At 31.5% G+C, this 19,973-nt stretch overlaps 1 protein-coding gene across 2 annotated transcripts in view; it reads left to right on the top strand.

Annotated features, from left to right (window-relative positions):
- The first annotated feature begins 1,129 nt into the window (after window positions 1-1,129).
- The window catches only part of rols (rolling pebbles), a 182,929-nt gene continuing 164,085 nt past the window's right edge, over window positions 1,130-19,973 (top strand). For both annotated transcript variants that reach the window (XM_065504846.1, XM_065504845.1), the window contains exon 1: window positions 1,130-1,256. The gene's annotated coding sequence lies outside the window, so the exon portion shown is untranslated. The remainder of the gene's footprint in view (window positions 1,257-19,973) is intronic.

Here is a 19,973-nt window from a genome sequence, read left to right as displayed (position 1 = left end):
AAATGAGGGGGTTCTCCAAGAATTCCAATAGATTTGTTGACTTTACCAAGATCGTCACAACAAAAACCCAACAACTTTTTTTGTTTAGATAATACCAGCACAATTTGTTAAAATAAAAAGTTTGTGTATCTACTTGATAGATAGATTCATTGGGGGAAATTTAGAATTCAAATGGTTTGTATCTAATGGCTAGAGATGGTTGAACATCTTCTTGTGCTATTTTTAGATGTTGCATTGACACTAAAAAAAGAGGAAGAAAGAAATGAAGCAACCAACAACTTCTTTCTTTTCTAATGTCGCGCTGATATTTTCCTAGTTGTTGTTTTTATTATTTCGGGTGTCGTTTATTGTCTGGATGTCTGTCAGTCGAAATGTCTGCACTAGTTAGTAAGTTAAATGCTAAATAAACTCATAAAATACATTCAAACATAGATAAAAACCAAAAGCAACACCAAGGAAATAAATACAAGGAATGTATCTAGTCTGTGCAATGTGTTGCATTAGTCAGTCAGTCAGTCATTCAGCCAGTCAACTAATGCTGCTGTTGCATCGGCTGCTGCTGCTGCCTCAGATGATGCAGATACTTTGCTACAGAATTAATGTGAGTGCGTGCATAGCCCTTCTTTCTCTCTGCCGTAGGGATGTTGAGGTTGAAACATTTTATCAGATTTTTTGTTTGCTCAATACCGTTTCAGATTTTAAAGATTGTGGACGTTGTTCCTAAACGTTCGCACCCTATTTTGCATTTCTATTTGGATTTTCTATTTGCATTTCTCCAAAATCAGTACGCGACAAATGGTGTTCGTATCATCAAGAATAACGGATAAATATTCAAAAACATATTAACGGATTTTCAAACAAAATCATGGATAAAAATAAAATTTAAATGAAAAGTGTTTTAAATAAAAATCAAAGAAACTAAATTATTTATTTATAAATTCTAAAAATAAACTATAGTGTAAACAAATATATAAAAATTTATTTAATATTTATTTATTTAAAAAAATATTTATTTAAAATCTAATAAAAAAAGAAAAGTTCCTATATTATATTGTGAAATTTTACATAAAGTGGTGATTTTCTAAACATTCAGTTAAAACAAAGTTCCTAAATTTAAAAAAAATCATAAACAATTGAAACCAAAGAAATAGACTTGAAAAATAAATTTTAAATTGCGTGTGAAATGTTGAAAACTTTTTATTGGATCTAAAAACAAAATAAACATATCAAAAGGATTATAATTCATCATTAGAAAAGTAAGTTAAACACTGCAATTGTATACATTTAAATATACAATAATTTAATGGCTGTGAATTAGATGTTGTGGCAAAGAATTTGTTGGCACTTATTGTTTTTTTTTTCGATTGTAGTGACCCAAAATTTGTCGTAATAATCAAAACGCATAATAATGTTTGTAGTTCCCATTAAATTTTTTTAAAAACAATCGATTTCAAGTCCAAACAGTTTTCTCTTTTTATTTACTCCAATCTGTTCTTTCGGGGATATTGTTTGTCAATAAAATGGAATTCCCTTTTCCCAAAATGCACAGCTTTACAAATTTTCATTCCAATGAAATCTAATTTATAGATTGTACTTTCAAATTATAGAAACAAATTCAATATTCCAAGTTTCCCTATTAATTACCAAACGTTCTATAGTGACCCCTAAATCCCAATGTTAATTCGAGGTGGCTCATTCCAAATTTAATTCTTTGTGATCCATCCTATTTTTATATACATACTTAAACAACAATTTTATAATTATCATTATTTAATCAATTTTGTTATATTTCTGAAAGTCATGATTCACACACGTCAAGTATACTTGAGAAAGTCTTGAGTTTATAAAAGAGGGAAAAGAGGAGATTTCAAAGATTTTCCTCTTTTTCTTCCTCTCTCTTCTATAAATTGAAGACGACTTGCTCAAGTAAACTTGACTAGCAGTAACGGTAGTCGGGCTGTATGGATATTTTAGTGATATGAGAACCTTGGCAGTAGCCAATCTTTTTTTGACCCAACCATGCATACTTCTTTGTATACAAATGATCTAACTTTCTGACTCGATTTAAGCATGTTTGTCATTTTTATTATATTTATCATGTACCTGTTTAGAGACCTATTTGTTAGGTCTGTTTAAAATCTAGCTCATTTATCATCCATTGCAAAGAATTCAATTCAGCATTGAGAAGATATCAGAACTCTATGACATTTGACATTCAAAAATTATTAACATTTAAGTGAATATAATGAACTAAATTCGATTTTCGACTGTAGTCGAAATAGCTGATCAAACGAATTGTCATTTGGTATTATGGCGCACAATCGTTGCTTATTAGCTTAGATCTGCATAAAATTAACGAAATATTTCAGTTAGTGGTCCACCAAAAACAAATAAAATTACAAATACTTACATTTGCAGTATCGAAAGCAAAATTGTGTTCGTTGAAAAATTCGATGCACAACGAAATTTTCGACAGCGATGCCAACTTATAATACGAATTTTACATTCGATAGTCGATATTTGATAGCCAACGAATATCGTTTGTCGAATACAACTGTTAATAGGGGCCTTAATTTTGCAAAGGATCTCTTTGTTTATCAGATCAGGTTTACCAACGTTTTATTATTATGATACTAGAACAGTTTTGAAATATTTAAAAAACTTTAAATCATACTCCAATCATTCGATAGATGATATTGATATAGTCATGAAACCTGAGAGAGGCCTTCAAATGTTTCAGCAATTAGTTTTAGATATTAAATACTCAAACTAGACCCACCCAAGACAGAGTTATTTTTAAAGTGAGGTACTAATATAAATACGTCAACTGACAATGGCGGCAACTGATTTTTGGGAACATAACCTATAAACTGATAAAGCTTCTTCCTAGAGTCTGCTATAGCCTCGCAGCTTTGAAGTCTGCTAAGCTAAGTACCGCGTTTGTTATCCAGGCATCTTGTATAACGCATTTGTTCGGAACTTATTCAGCTAAGGGAACATCGTAGAACATTTTTAATACTACAGATTAATCTTCAAAATATTCAGTGTCATTAGAGGATTTTTCGAGGATTCAGATAGCTACATAGCATATTGTTGGTATCTTCAATTGTCCAACTCCAAAGAACTTCTTAAATACACAATTGCTTTCTGAGATGGTATAGAATTAGGGACGTGCTGCCATTACTGAGATCTTCGAATCAATCATCATGAATTGGTGGGTAGCTTCAACTCCATCATCTTGGCGTCGCCCTCTCCGAAGAACTGCTTAAATTCATAATTGCGTTCTGAGATGGAGATAATTAGGCAAGTGCTGCCATTAGTGAGATCTTCGCATCAATCATCATGAATTGGTGGAATTCTAAATACACTTTGTAATTTACCTACCGTTATTACCCTTCTCCACAGTCTCATTGGAATTTCCTCGATTAACGCCATTTGACTACTATGTAGAAGAACCTCACTAGAGTTGTCAAACTCAGCCAAGTTGTATTCGAGTAAACCTAATTTCGTTGCCATAGGAGTAATGTAATCAGTCGTCTTTTTTGTTCCGTACTGCCTCCAGAAAATTATCTTTAATTACATTGTTAATTATTGGGTAGTCTTGAGAATGCAGATGGGCTAGTGGTTGTCTTCTCGAGTATCTGTCTTCTTTTTGACGAGAAGCAGTTTCTCGTTGAAATCCAACTTTCCGGAACTCCTGTCTAAGTGCTGCTGGTTATGGAATTCTTATACTTAAAGTACTCGTCTATATCAGGCTGATATATAACACGATCATCCGCATCGCGTTCATCGGTAACTCATCCTTTTTCAGCGTTTATACTTTGATTGGTCCATGAAGGTTATTTCTAGGTCGACAGAGAGAAGTGTCGACCAATCTCGCCAGACTAGAGACAAGATTATCATCCTCGAATCGGATGTATATCGAATGTATTTTGCTCTAAAACTGTAGTTTGTTTCCATATTTTGGTCCTACTAGTAGGCATTTGAGGAGATGGACGATTCTTCGAATATCTTTGTTTAATCCCTCATTAGTTATTTCGGTTCTCATCACTTGTACCAACCACATTAACCTTACAAGTAGTGGAAAGGGTAATGTACAGGATTTGTTGGTATAGGAAATTGGTTATGTATTGGATAACCTTTTGAACACTGATATTTCGCTTTAATTACAAATCAATTCAATTGATTTTGGTAAAAATTGGTAAATTTTACGATAACTTCAAATTCTCAAAGTGATGATAGATGCAAACACAAACATGGGCTTCAAGTTTACTATTTCTTTTCAAACATGGACATAAAGTCATTTCGAAATGTTATAGAACCGTTAGAAGAAGTGTAACCATGGATAAAAACACATATATCGGAAACTCTATTGTCAAAGACCTAACTCAGTTTTCAAAAACCTAAGTGGTGAGAATGTATTACTGTAGTAAAAAAAACTATGTGAACTTTTTTGTATGAGTTTTTTCTAGTGTCCGCTCTATGTATTTCTCTATGGTAGCAATTAAATATTAATATAAATACAATATTTTAAAATTATTCAATTCAACAACTCCATTTTGCATACATACATATATGACTATTTTACAAAAACAGCAACAAAATAACGAGACACTTTGTTTTAAGAATAAATAATCAATTTAGTCGAATGTCTAAAATTAACCCAATGACTAAATCGATAAAAATTTACAACTAAAATAAACTTATTTAAATACGAAAAACGCTTATTATAGTTACATGGCTCATTTGCATCTCGATTTTGTATTTTTGTATTTTTTGTTTTATTTAAAACAAAAAGAAAACAAATAAAAAAAAAATGTCTCGTATTGAGACACATAATTCAATCACCGAAAAACAACAAAGGAAGGATAATTTATTGGACTGGCAACGAATATTATTAATGCCCTACCTCAATGTTAAGTTTAAGCTACTTTCACCCATCACTTTATCGATATTTTCATTCTGAATCTTATTCTTTTCTCAATTTTCGGCACTGGTCCCCATTAACTCATTTATATTCAAAATTTATGCTGGTTAAGGGTTCGATTCCCGTTAGAGACTCCGGGTGTATCTGCAGCCAAGCAAAATGATTCACAGTTTGTATTTGTTTAAAAAAGTTTAGAGTTATCCAAGCATCATATTTTGCAGAATGTGTTTTTAAATACAAGGAATAATTCCGGGGGGAGTTTTGGCTAGTAGCTCATACAATACTGGAACACTCTATTATTAGTCAACTTGAAATGAATTTATCCTTTCTTGGCACTTCTCTTGAAGATTAAGTCGCTAGCCAACTGAAACTATTTGGATATGAAAAATAATGTGAGGTCAACGAATACTGTAAAAATTATCATAGTGAGTTTTGGTAACCGGTCTTGGCCGGCCCGGTCCAGTCTTGGCTGTCTAGAATAAATTTCAGATAAATACATCTACACATTCATGAGAGAATCTTATTGGTTCAGTATTAGAGTGTCCAAAAAACCGGAAAATTTAAGAAACCGGTTTCCGGTTTAACCGAAAATGTGTGTTTTTGAAAAAACCAGTGAATCGGTGAAGCGGTTTCGGTTTTTGTCTTCAAAAAAACCGGTTAACTGGTATATAATAAATTTTTATTTAATATGAAAAAGGTATACTTAAATTTATTTTTATTTTTGGACTCTAATAGGAAATTTGTTAAGAATTGTGTACTAAATCTTCGGGAATTTGTCATTTTGGAATTCTTAAGACTCTATCTTTATGCAATTGTTTTATATCTTTTACGAAATAGTGTCAAATACTATAATTTTCTATAAAATAAATCAATATTTTTAAAAATGGTATCAAGGTTTTTCATAAATATGTTTGAATGAGGTTTAGAAAATATATTTCATTAAAAAAGGTTAACCGGTTTGTCAAAAAACCGAAAACTTACAAAACCGAAACCGGTGGTGTTTACAAAGATTAAAAAACCGGTTGACCGGTTTTTGGTTTCGGATACACTATTCAGTATAGATACACCACGTGCCGATTGAGGGACAGCTGTTTCTTCCTTGGCACAATCAGCTTTAAATACATATATCCAATAGTGCTTCTTGTAGAACCTAACCTAAACAGGATTCTATAATACAATTTACTTCCTAGCTTCGCTTTCAAGGAAGACCTTTATAGAAGGCCTCTTTCCTCACTTCTTTTTCCATCTTTTTTTTACCACTGGAATGACTTAATGTAGGGTACACGCACACATGAAGTTGTTTACCGCTTTCTAGACTTTGCCACTGAATTTATATTTTCTTTTATTTTAATGTTTATTTAATTAAAATTATATTTAAATGAACATTTTTCTTTTTCGTTTTCTTTTGTACATAAAATCGAAATGAGCATTCAAATGGAGATAAAAATCGACAACTGAAAATAAATAAATAAATAAATAAATAAATACACATTTTGAAATGACGGGGAACAACAAAAACAAAAAACAACTACAAAATCAACACACAAGACAAAACGACAAACGATTTTACAACAACAACAGCAGCAGCTAAAATGCTTACTAAGAAAAACACCAAAAACAGAAAAGAAAATCAGTTTGCATTTTCACTTTTTATATTTCGTAAACAGGCGAATGAACGCACAAGTTCAAGATTCTCTGATGCAGACACACATACACACTCCAACAAGAAATATTCATGCAATATAATGCAACAACAACTACACACAATTTGTGTTAATGTAAACAACAACAACTACAACCCATAAGAAAAAATATAGTTCAATGCAGTTTGCTGGGGATCCTATAGCAGCAGTAGCAGCGAAATTCTGTAAGCAGCATCATTTTATGTACAGAAGTGTAAAATTGTTGCTGCTGGTTTTTTTCTCTCTTCTTTTTTTTTGTCTCCACAATTATGGCACATGCCGTTATATGTAAAATGCAATGCACTCTTTTAATAATCATATTTGTTGTTGTTTTTTTGTATAAACGAACAAAGCCTTTGAGCCTTTTCGCTGCAAAACAATTCTATTTATAATTTTAATAGTTTTTCTTCTCTTTTTTTATGAGTTTTCCCTTAAGTGTTGTTGTTGTGAGTTATGTTAAATTTTGTTGTTGTAGTTGTTGTTTATTTTGGTTCATGCAAGCAGAAAAAGCATTTTATCATCAAATTTTCAAATAATGTTGTTGCGCAAATGTGTTTAATACAGTGTTATTTGTTTGTGTTGTTGTTGTTTATGTTTTATTTTTTTTTGCGTTATTTTTGCCGTTAGTAACAACACATCATGATGCTGTTGGGCCAACATTGAATTGACTGTGTGTTTGATTAGTATTAGACGCCATCTAGTAAAAAAAAAACGTTCAGGATTTCGCAACTAAAATTAGAAAACCGACATGCTAAATACACAGACAACATGCAGCAATATAACGTGTGGGCAACAAAATGTGGACAAACGAAAGGTCTTAAGAAATTTTAAAAATTGTAGTTTAGTGAAACAAAAAAAATAAACTTTTTTTTTCAATGATAATGTAGCCTATGTAAAGAAAAAATTTAGGTAATCAATGTTTTGCGCTCATATTTTATGCATTTATGGACCAATTTTGCTAATTTTCAAAACCAAAATTCTAGTACAATATGACCCATTTCACACTAGGCAATTTAGTCTTTTTCCCAACAACAAAATAGCATGCAAAATTTTCTTCCCCTTAACCCGAAATTAACTCTGGCATCTACAAACACAAGAGACTTGCGCAACTAAATTGTCTAGTGTGAAAGAGGTCTATCCGAAATAAAGTACAATATCCGATATATTGTTCTGGAGTCCTTAAGATAACTGTGAAAGTTCGGATTGTTGTTTTCAACCAGCATACGGATATGGTTATATCAACTTCCCTATCTATGAATATCCGAAATATGTATATATCGGAATAACAAACTTATATCTATGTACAAAATACACAATAACCATAATTTAAAAATCTATCTAAAAATTGTTGATGGTTATGGCCTACTGTGCGTATACTTGTTTTTCGATATACGGGTTTTCCTAAATAACTACAAAGTATGTATATCATTTGCTTAGTGTGCAAACGTGATAAGTCCCTTTTCACAAATTTTGCTTAAAAAAAATTAAAGTAATTTTTAACCACTACAAAATTTGGATGTATTGTGGTTGCAGTAGAACAAATTTTAAATTCTATGGAAACATTTTTTTTAAAAAAAAATTAAAGTGAAATTATAAATTTTTTAGACGTTTCTTCACATAATTAATGATAACTCAAAAAGGTTTAGTCCGATGTTATTAAAATAAACTTAGAAAAGTTGAGATTTACATAACCTTTAATCAGTTTATATATTGCATTTTAAACGGCTCAGTAGTTTCGGAGTTATAATAACAAATTGAAGCAAAAAATATATTTTTTACATGAAAATAGCAAATTTTTTTGTTTTAAAAAAATCATGAAAAATCGAAAACGGAAGAAATTGTTCAGATTTATTACTTTATCATAAAGCCATATATAATAGCATTAAAATGAGATATCGATCATGAAAATCGATTGATTCTTTTCGAATTTATTCACAATTAAGTAAATTCGCTCATTTTCACAAAATTTTAGTTATTTGTGTGATATACATAAAATTTAGTAGTTAATGTTCTTCTTTTTAATAATTAAATTTTGAAAACATTTTCCCCATGCTATGTACAAAATTTTCACAAATATATTGCATTTCAATCGGCTCAGTAGTTTCGGAGTTATAATAACAAATTTAAGCAAACAAATAATTTTTTATGTGAAAGTAGCTATTTTTTTTGTATTAAAAAAATCATGAAAAATCGAAAACGTCTGAAATTGATCACATTTATTACTTTATCGCAAAACCACATGTAATAAGAACAAAATGAGATATCGTATATAAAAATCAATTGATTCTTTTCGAATTTATTGACAATTAAGTGAATTCGCTCATTTTCACATGACAGAATATTTTTACTTATTCTAACGTAAAATTAATATCTCTGGACTTAGCCTGTTTGCTCACTATGCTAACGATATAAAATCGTATTTATAATAAAAAATGTTCAAAGGTTTATAAAACTAAATTTTCATACAAATCGCAATAAGGCGGTTTGTTTTAAATCTAAATATTCCATAAAAGCAAATTGACTTGTCCACACTTTTGTGACCACACGTTATTTTTGAAACACATTTTCGTGAAACATGTCACATTGCTGGCTGTCTAAATGTTTTCAAAATCCAAAGAATCGCTGGCATCAATATACATATGTACAAGAATTTAATTTAGAAACATTTACAAACATGATATTTTCTCTAAAACAGGAGACATTTTTATATGCTAAATTAGAAATTACGAGTCCAAAGTTTATATTCTGTCTGCATAATAGATTTTTTGCTTTAATTCTTTGAATACACAAATTTAAAAATGAATCAAATGTTGTTCTAATGATTTTATAGCTAGTTTTTTTTAGATGACTGCATTTAATTATAGTGTATGTATAACAATTTATCATTATAAGAAGATTTAAACACTTAGAGAAAATTTAAGTTAATACGAATACAAATTCCTGCGACAATTTTGTATCTTAATCAGCTTAATAAATATTTTTTGCGAATTTGGACGTAATTTATTAAGGCGAACTACTAAAATTGGCGATTATGTATTTGATTTTGAATCGAAAGTATAAGAAAATTGTAATAAACCATATCTAAAAACAAAACAAAACAGAAACCGCAGACATCACTTAATGAAATAGTTATTTAAAATATGCTAATTCTCCTCTTTGAATTAACGAAAGATTTATGTAGGTTACCCACTCGGATTCAGAATTACGAAAATAGAGCTCGATTTAATACAAATTCTCCCGTCATTAAGCCATCTGAATCCCCAAATCTCCCAGTCTGCCATCTAATGTCTTCATCGAAGAATCGTCTGTCAACTTATGCAATATTATTACATTGTAGCCTTGTATATTGAGAGATGATTATAGTTCAACCAATTATTCAGTTTCGGATTAGGAAAAAAATCGGTTTAACACCAGTGGCCGAATATCGAATTTTTTTATAAAGAAGTGCGATAGATTATGGAATTTTAAAGCCGAAACTAATTTTGAATAATAAATAAAATTCAAGGAATTAAAGAGCAAGTAGTGTTTGCGAACATTTGATTTGAATTTTCCTATATTGAAAGTGACAGGAAAGACTACAGGAAGAAGCTTATTCCACATAAGAACAGTACGGCCAAAGAATGAATTATCCCTGTAATGTGTTGTGCGACTGGACGGTGGCGACAACGAATTCGAAGAACGTGTGTTGCGAAAAAAACCACGGGCTGTATATAAGAGTTGTATTCCACTTTGGGTCGGATATCAATGGTGTAAATCATTGTTAACCAAACTCTCACAACAATAGATTTGCTTCGTATTCTAATATAACGATGTGTGTACTCTGAACCAAATTTCTTATGAAAATATCCTTCACTGGCAACACTTGTAAAATAACTCATGTTCGTTTTTTAATTTCGGTTTCACATGTATATGAAACTCACACATAGACGGGGCCCGCGGGCGTACTGCTGGAGACCAATGGTGTAAATAGTAAGGAGATCAGATGGAGTGAAGTATTTCCTTGAATGTTTTTTTCGACACTTGAAAAATATGTTTTGTCCAGCGGACATCAATGGAACAACATCATCTGTTAACATACAACATTGAGTCAAGCGTGCATTAAAATCGACTCTATTCGACAATTCCAATCAGAGATTGTCACAAGATCTTGGTTAATCTCCGAAAGACTTGGTCTATAATTGAATTTTTTTATAACCAACACTCAGGGGATACCCCTATATATGCAGTTAATTGTGTTCATGTTAGGAAATAAAGATGTGAGAAGGAGGAAAGATGGAGTAGTGTTTGTTGAAGTTTGACTTGAATTGATAAATATTATATTCCGACGGAAATACGTTGGCATGTAGTATATTCCACATACGTATGGTTCGACCAGAAAAAGAGTTTTCCCTATAATGTGTCGTGCGGTCGGTACTCAAATTAATAGCAAATGAGTTTGATCTGTGTGATAGTCGTATGCTCCGAATGAAAATGCGCGTATTTGGTATGAGATTACTTATGTCTACTGAACAACACCCGTGATAATATCTGTAAAATAAGGATAAGCTGCCCACATTTCGACGATGTTCTAAAGTATCGATAAACCGGGTAACATTTTCATTACGTATAAGATAAACCGCCCTTCTTTGAACCCGGTCCAACAGCTCTAGACTTTACCTTGCAGCTCCGGCCCATATATGGGAATTATATTCCATTTTTGGACGAATGAAGCTTGTGTATATACGAAGAAGGTCGGAAGGGGAGAAATATGTCCGACACTGAATCCCAAGAATCCCAAGCACCTAAATGTGAATATATGACGATTCCAACGGACGTCACACTGTAGTCTCGTACCTAGAATCAAAAGGTTATCTGAAACACCAACAGTAGTGTTACCGATACGAAGAATTGATTCTGGTGAAATCTCAAGACGTTTATGTGTCAATAGGCAGCACTGAGTTTTGAGTGCGTTGAAATTAACTCGGTTCAATTCACCCCATCTGAAGATTGTTGTAAGGTCACGATTTATCGAGTCGTCAATATTCATTCTTGACAGTTTAATCTCAAAAAGAGTAGGTCGAATGAATATGAGTGTGATTGTTAGTAAATCGTTCATGAAAATTAAAAAAGGGAAGGAGAAAGAACAGAACTCTGGGGGACTCCAGAGCTCAATATGAAGTTCTCGGAGCAAATCCCATCTATTACTACCTTTATAGTACGACCATAAGTGTAGAAAAGGGAGAAAAGACGGATCCTTGCGGTATCCCTGAATATATCTTGAACTCGTTTGATGAGATTCCATCTGTAACAACTCGTATAGTGGGATTTTTGAGAAAGCTGGATATAAATCGAGAGAAGTTATTACCGACACCAAGAGCAATAAGTTTTGATAAAAGCGCACCATAGCATACTCTATCGAACACCTTAGAAATATCTAGAGCCACCACTTTACTTGCGCCAAAACGGTGTATGGAACGACACCATTTTCCGATAGGAAGGCTAGCAAGTCTCCCGTGGAGTGTCCTCTACGAAAGTCATACTGCCGGTCGCTGAGTAAATTGTTGGACTCTAAATGGTAAAATGGTAGTTAACCATACTCTCCACAACTTTGGAAAGTGCAGAAGAAATTTCTGTTGGGCGATAATTTTCAGGGTTGTTACATTAGCTACATTCCAATATACAGGAAATTTGCCGACACGTTTTAAAATGCTGAAAAGTTTAGCTAATGGACGAGCTTGAGTCGAAGAACAGTGCTGCAAAACCAGTGCTAGTATATCATCAGACCCAGGATACTTGTTTATGTTGAGATCCGCTATGTAAATTTTATAAAATATTATTCTTGGTTTTTACTCTGTAACGGCGTATTGTGTACACCGAAATTTGGTACCCAAAATTTGCCTTCAATATGGAGTTGCATTTAAAGATAACGAAAGACAAGTCTTCCTAATTTTCTGAATTTAAGAACATAAAATTTCAGTTTGATTCATTCTTAATGATCGAATTTTTCTGCTGTGGCAGAAAAATTGTAGTTGAATGCAAATAATTCGGTTATTTCAACAGTAATGCTTATTTACCAACTGACTATCTGTTGCTAGAACCCAAACAAATCTAGGGATATCATGGAATCATTCAATTTGCAACAACTTTGGCTATCACAACGAATCTGAATATTATAACATTAAGAAGAAATTTTATAAAGATATTCCAAACAAAACTTCCCGGAAACCCTAATCAGTTATGTAAAACTACACAGGTGTGAGTAAAATTGTGTAATATAAAAATATTTCTTCCTTTTGCTTCCTTATTTAGTGCCACCGTTTCTCATGTGACAGCTTTCTTTCATTTATTTATTTATTTATGTAGTTCTGTTCACTACCAAATAGTGTAGTATGGGTAAGAGAAAATGACAACCACATAATTTGCATTCATAAAAACGAAAAGCTTAACTAAATGGCCACTCCATCAAAGTCATCATTTTGTGAAAACAAAATTTTACACGGTATTTAAATCATAATCTTATAAATCATAATACTTAAACATCCGCATACTCAGGCTATACTATAGACAAACTACTAATATTGAGGATTATCTCATAAAGACAATGAGACATGAAAGCTAAAGCAGACGACATGTTAAAGGCAAATGCAAACAATATTTAGGTGCTAGTGGGAGGACACTCATTTCATAAAACGGAAATTAAGCGGACAAAAAATGTTTTTTCTCTAATAGTTTTTGTTTTTTCGACAAAACTGTACATGTAAATTATAATACTCAAAGATCAGTTTATAAATTTTTCTTGTGAAAATTTTCTTTTAGCAGAAAATAAAGAGATACGTTTACATTGTTGGAAATCAAGATGAGGAAGGTGGCAAGGCAAGTCACTGCAAATCCCCCTAATAAAGTTTTCTATTATATTTGAGATTCTTTTTGTCTAAATTATTTTGAAAAGATCTCCCCTCTTTAGAAAACGGAAAATAAATGACAACGGCAACAACAACGAGGGGTATTATTTTAAAAGAAAAACATAAATTACAAAGTTCACACACTTTTAAAACAAACTATTTACAACCACCAACTCCACCACCTTCTTCTTTGTGCTGGGGCACACGTAACGTAACAACTCAGCAACACATTTGTGAGATACGAGTATCAGCAACAACATATTTTAGAGCAACACCAACCAGCAAGCAGAACAACAGTGACAGCTGCGCATTTACGGTGGCAAGATCATGTATCTAGTAGATAAATTATTTACACTGCATGGCGAAGCAATGAACATTTTAAATACTTACTTTTACTTAGTACTTCTTTTAATGGTTTGTTTAAATTTCTGACTAATGTTAATATCAAATCAATTACGTTTTTCAACACCAGTTATTTGCTTTTCAAAATTTACTTCAATCTAACAGATTTTACTGTAAATAAATCGAATTTAAAACAAGTAAGAGAGCTATATTCGGCTGTGCCGAATCTTATATACCCTTCACCAAATTATACTTCAAAATACAAATTTTAAATATTTTTAGATAAACAATATTGTCATTTAATTTTTTTTTTTTAATTTTTAAAACATTTTTTTTAAATTAAAATTTTTTTTTTTAAATTAAAAAAAAAAAAATTTTGTTTTTTAAATAATCTCATATACGTCGTTGCAAAGGTCTTTGAAATATCTATCATTAGATATCCATATTTTCTATATTAATGACTTAGTAATCCAGATATAGGTCAAAAATCGAGGTTGTCCTGTTTTTTTCCTCATATCTTAGCCATTTGTGGACCGATTTTGCTGATTTTAAATAGGAAACTTCTCGGAAACATGTCTGACAGAATTGTTAAATATTGTGATCCCGAAGATATCTGGGGTCTTCAGAAAATTGATTTCAACAGACAGACAGACGGACATGGCTTAATCGACTCCGCTATCTATAAGGATCCAGAATATATATACTTTATAGGGTCGGAAAATTATATTGTGGAAATTACAAACTTATATATACTAGGGTATTCAATCGATTAACCGTTAATCGATTAACCGATTAATTATGGTCGGTTAACTGTTCGAATAATTCAAAATTGACGATTTTCAAATAACAAATAAACCGATTAATTTGTGTCGATTAACCGATTAACCGAAATTTATTTTTTTTTGCACTTTATATACACACAAATTTTATTTCTTAACTCGTAAACATTCCCTTTTAGCAATAGTTTTTAGAAGTTAGTACGAAAACTGACACTAAGGAATTTGGAAATGACCCTTTTTTCTAGAATATTCTATGATGAACATTGAACTCCTAATGAGTCTGAGGACGATATGGTAATAGACGAAACTGAAGTCATTACAGAAACGAGTCTTTTATCACAACTTAAAGAAACTATTAAAGTATTCAAAATCTAAAAAAATTCAAAAAGGACTCCCATGTATAATGGAGGATTCTATATGCTTAGAAAAAAACTAAAAAAAGAACTGAGAAATTGGATATACTACAATCAGTGAGAGAGTTTTTTCAAGTCAAGTTTTATTAAAACTAAAAAAAAATATTTGAAAAAGAAATAATTTATATTATATTCCTTTTTAAATGATTATTTCAGAAGATCTCTCTAAAATCCAAGGAAAACTCACATGTTTATTTATGGTTTTGTTGAAATTATGTTTTGTTTGTTTTTGTTCTTTTTATTAACAAAATGCGTATGTAAGTACACAAAATTCTAGTTTTTCTTTTCAATTTAAAATTAAAATGGAAATTATTCGGTTAATCGATTAATTTAAAATTAACCGACTATTCCGGCTATTCCCGAAATATATAATGATACTTTAAATTAAAATATTATAATTATTAAATATCAGAGCTTCGAATTAATTAAGAAAATTGGAGATTAATTCACTAAAATCGTAATCCGTTATTAAAGAATGTATTTCATTCCATAAATCCATTCCTAATATTGAATTTTTTAGATTCATTCCAAAACCTTTGTTAAAACTGAATTAATTTTAAAGTTAATTTATAACAGAATTTATTCAAACTTTGAATGACTAAATTTTTGTTAAATCAAATCATTTACAAAATTAATTGAACAAAATGTCTTAAGCCTTTTTGTACTAGATTTGAATTGAAGAAAAATTTAATCATTTAATAAATTTTTGAAGCTATTTTTTTAGAATGATTCAATAAGTAATAAATTCTATAAATAATGAATTCACTTTTTAAATTTTCATACGAAAAACCTAAAATAAATAATAATAAGCGGTCTATTAATGCCAAGATATAAGCAAAAAAACTGTAAAAAACTAGTTTTCGGTATTTTCGTCAGTTTTTAATTCCCGGGATTCCCGACTAAAAATCCCGGGAAATTTGTACCGGGAATTCCCGGAATAAAAACCCTAGGTATAATGAATGTTATCAAATATATAAAGAATTGCTAAACTACAGTGCAAATTAGAACCCCATTAGACTAGAAGTTAGATCTATAAGGTAAATATACTCTTGGAAAAGTATATTTACCTTATATATTGGAATTTATATTAGATTTGCAAAACTGATTTTAACTCTGGAGCATGTCGAATAACGACATTGCATAAAAAGTTTTCAAAAATATAAATTATCGTCCTTCTGTTTTCACAAAATTTGAGTTTCTTAGGCAAATATAATTTTCAAATTAGTACTTCTAAAAAAGCCGTCGCCGCCGACCAATATTACCCCTTAAACCATCGCGGAAAAATTAAAGTCGGCTTGCTTAACTATAACTTCTATTAAATTTTGTACACTTTAAAATTATGTACTTTCGAAAATATCAAATATTATTTACATCCTCACCTCCAATACTCACTCCACACATCTCTTAGGCATTCATGTTGCTCGTAGTTTCCCTATAACTATGCCTGGCATCAACTTCATTATCATGCAGTCATCTAAAATCTAACAGTTTTACAAACACACACTCACTCACTCTCATCTAGGGGCAGGAAGTTCCCCCAATAAATCCAAAAGAAACTTCCTTAAATACACGCTCACACTCCCATAAATAATAATAAACATAAAGTAGAAATAAAATAAGTAGAAAAATTGTTCCCCATCCTCTAGAGTTTCAATTGTAAGACAATTTTAGAATTTCCATAAAATGCGTGTGTGTTTTTAACCCCCTGCAACGTTAGAGACACTACAATAACATCAACAACACAGCATTACTACACAGATTGTTGCATCAGAGTCTTCGTCTTCCTTTTCCTTTTAGCAGCAGCACTCATCAGCAGATGCGCATATGTGTCATATTTTTTCCCTAAACTCTAAATTATGAAAGTCAAATAGAACACACAACAACTGACTAATGCACGATCTTCGAAGATAAAAATGTGTTTGTTGTTGATCCTCCGTGTGTTTTCTTTCTTTCTTGTTGTGGAAGGGAAATTTAAATGGATGGTTACATGGCGCATGCTATTTGAAATGTAAATGAACTCTGATTTTGTTTAAAGTATTAGTACGCATGCACAGTGTGGCCAGAGGAATGTTTTCGGCTTTTGTTTTTGGAGAATAAGGAGATTTTTAAAATGGAGATACTGGGCATCCAAGTATTAGGTTATGCTAACATGATTACGAATAAATTCACTTTCATTTCCTCGACCATCAGTAGAATGTAAATTCTATTCAGTCCTCTCTTGTTTATTTCTTCTGTCTCGACTGAATCTTCTTTGGTGTGTTCTGTCAGTATCTTACACGTTAATCAGTGTATTTCCCAAAACCTTGATCGGTGATCAGATATTAATAGATTCTTTATCATCAGCGGTTATCATAAATACAATGTAGTCATCTTTCACTACTTTTAGAAAAGTTTTGCTAACTTCGTGTATTTTATTACAGCCAATGAGTCCATAACCTTCAAGTCCTCTAGATTCTGAAAGAAGAAATAGCCAAAACATTTCATCCGATTACATGATTGAGCAGTATATTGGTAGAGTATGTAAAGGGTGTTCTCCTATTCCTCTCAACACTGCAGTGTGCACTGTCACAAATATCAACTGCGCATAGTCAAATCTTCACTAGGAAATTTCTATGATCACAAGGATTTCGTCTAAATACATCTCGTATTATTCCACAGTGTATCTGCATCAAGGCAGTATTTCTATATTTTTGTGTTGTATAAAAAGTCAAGACCAGAGTGTAGATCCCCACAACCGATGTTTGTATTAAGATTCGCCCCGGCCCATGTTAATTTTTCCATGGCTTCTGTGGACGGAACCCAGCTTGCTTATGCCGATGTTCTGGCAAAATAACTTGGGATATTCTGTTATTTATAATGTGCGCTGAGAATTGTTTGTTTACTGCGCTTAGAATAGTTATACCTCTCCAATTTTGACATTCCGTAAGGTCTCCTTTTTTGGAATGTTTACGATACCTTCTTTGAGCTGGGGATCCAATACGTGGACGATGATGTTTGGCTGTCCGCTTTGAGCATTTCAGGTGCAATGTTATCTGCTCCAGGGGCCTTATTTGCCTTTAAGGCTGAGAAAACGTTTAATATTTCGTTAATATTATATAATGACTAGTGGAAATACACATGCTTTCAGTTGCAAAGGGTAGGTTGGACAGCTAGCTAGATTAGTGTAGTCTCCATATTTCAAGTGGCTTCATTACTTCCAATATATTTGTGAACTACCATAGTTTCAATATATGGTGTTCTAATCATTCTAATAATTATATTACCATATGCCTGAATATAAGCCTATATATTCCAGAACTTCATATAGAAACTCTCCCGTGATATTTTCAATCATCAGTATTATGATTTAGAGAGTACCAATATTTTCCTACCGGAATGCTAGTGGTGTTTACCTTCTCGCAATGGAATTGAGCTATTATTTAATCAGTTTTTTTGTATTCTCTAAATGATATGAGAATATCAAGGATGAGTCTTCTTATTTTCTAATACTGAGTAGATAAATCTGTATCAAACTTAATTGAGTTTGATGTAGAGATGTAATGATTTCGGTATATACACATTGAATTGGGAGTTATATACTTTTGAACTCCTGTAATACTTAGAGTTACTATACTTTATTCATTGCGAGATTAAAGTGTGTTTTGGTACTTCCATTATCGGCCACCATACATGTGACAATATTACCCTAATTACACTAGTTTACAAGGTTTTTGCTCATGAATTTAAACATATGGGGATTTGTTTATTTAGGTCTTCTAACTTCGGAAAAAATATTTAAAAAAATCCTGGACGTCAAACTTTTGAGATATTTATTAAAAACGAAACATATAAAAATGTACAGTAAATTAGGACAAACAAATTATAAATGAATTGTTTAGTCCTCTTTTTATAATTATTTTCATTTGTCTCCCTCACGACACTCCAACAGTATTCTCCTAGCATATTCTGATCCCAAAAACCTTGATAATTCCTCTCGAAAAACTTCAAATCTTGATGGAAACGCTCTCCATGTTCGTCACTCATGTGTCCGAGGTTTTCCGGGAAAAAATCCACATGAGATTGTAAAAAGTGAATTTTGAGGGATATATTTACACCCATCAGTTCAAAATTATGTAATAAATTCGCAACAATATCTCTGTAATTTTGACTTTTCTTATTCCACAAAAATTCTTGAACAACAAGTTTAAAAGAATTCCATGCTGCATTTTCAACATCGGTTAATAGGCACTCAAATTTGGTATCAACCAAAATTTTTCTTATTTGAGGACCCACAAATATCCCTTCTTTTAGTTTAGCCTCAGATAGACTCGGGAACACGCTGCAAAAATATTGAAATGCTGGTTTTGTCTTATCTAAAGCTTTTACGAAATTTTTAAATGTAAATAAGCATTTTGCAGTGTTTGTGTTATAGGAAAACCTCGATTTGACTGAATAATTTTTCCGCAAATAAAACAAAAATGGTCTGGGTTTATTTTACATTTTCTAGAAGACATTTTAAAATAGTTTTTAGTTTAGAGTTTTGTATTTAATAGCGATTTATTAACGTTTATCTACAAAAACGATGTACTTTTAAACAGTATTTATTGTTTTCCCGTTAATTTTTTTGGAATTTGTTAAAAAAAGACAACTCTGAAAGTATGTAGTAGCTTCGCCAGAGTGTTGAGTACCCTAAAACTATGTAAATACCTAATTACTACAATTCGGTACACTACAGTATGCATTAGTAGTACTCAGGGCAGGTGAAAAATAAAAACCCATATATCTCAAAATTTTGACGTATAGGTGGGAAACAAAAAATGGTCAATTAACTAGCGTCCCTAGCTCTTTTCAAAAATATAAGTTTCATTCAATGAGCAAACAAAAATGTTTGATTTGTAAACTAGTGTTATCAATAAATTATTCATGATCCCCATATTTTACCTTCTACTTCCTACCAGGAGTGCTTAGCT

The sequence above is a fragment of the Calliphora vicina genome, chromosome 3 (genome assembly GCF_958450345.1).
Source record: "Calliphora vicina chromosome 3, idCalVici1.1, whole genome shotgun sequence".
Lineage (NCBI taxonomy): Eukaryota > Metazoa > Arthropoda > Insecta > Diptera > Calliphoridae > Calliphora > Calliphora vicina.
The sequence above is the reverse complement of the archived record's forward strand: the minus strand, read 5'-3'. Positions and strand labels throughout refer to the sequence as shown.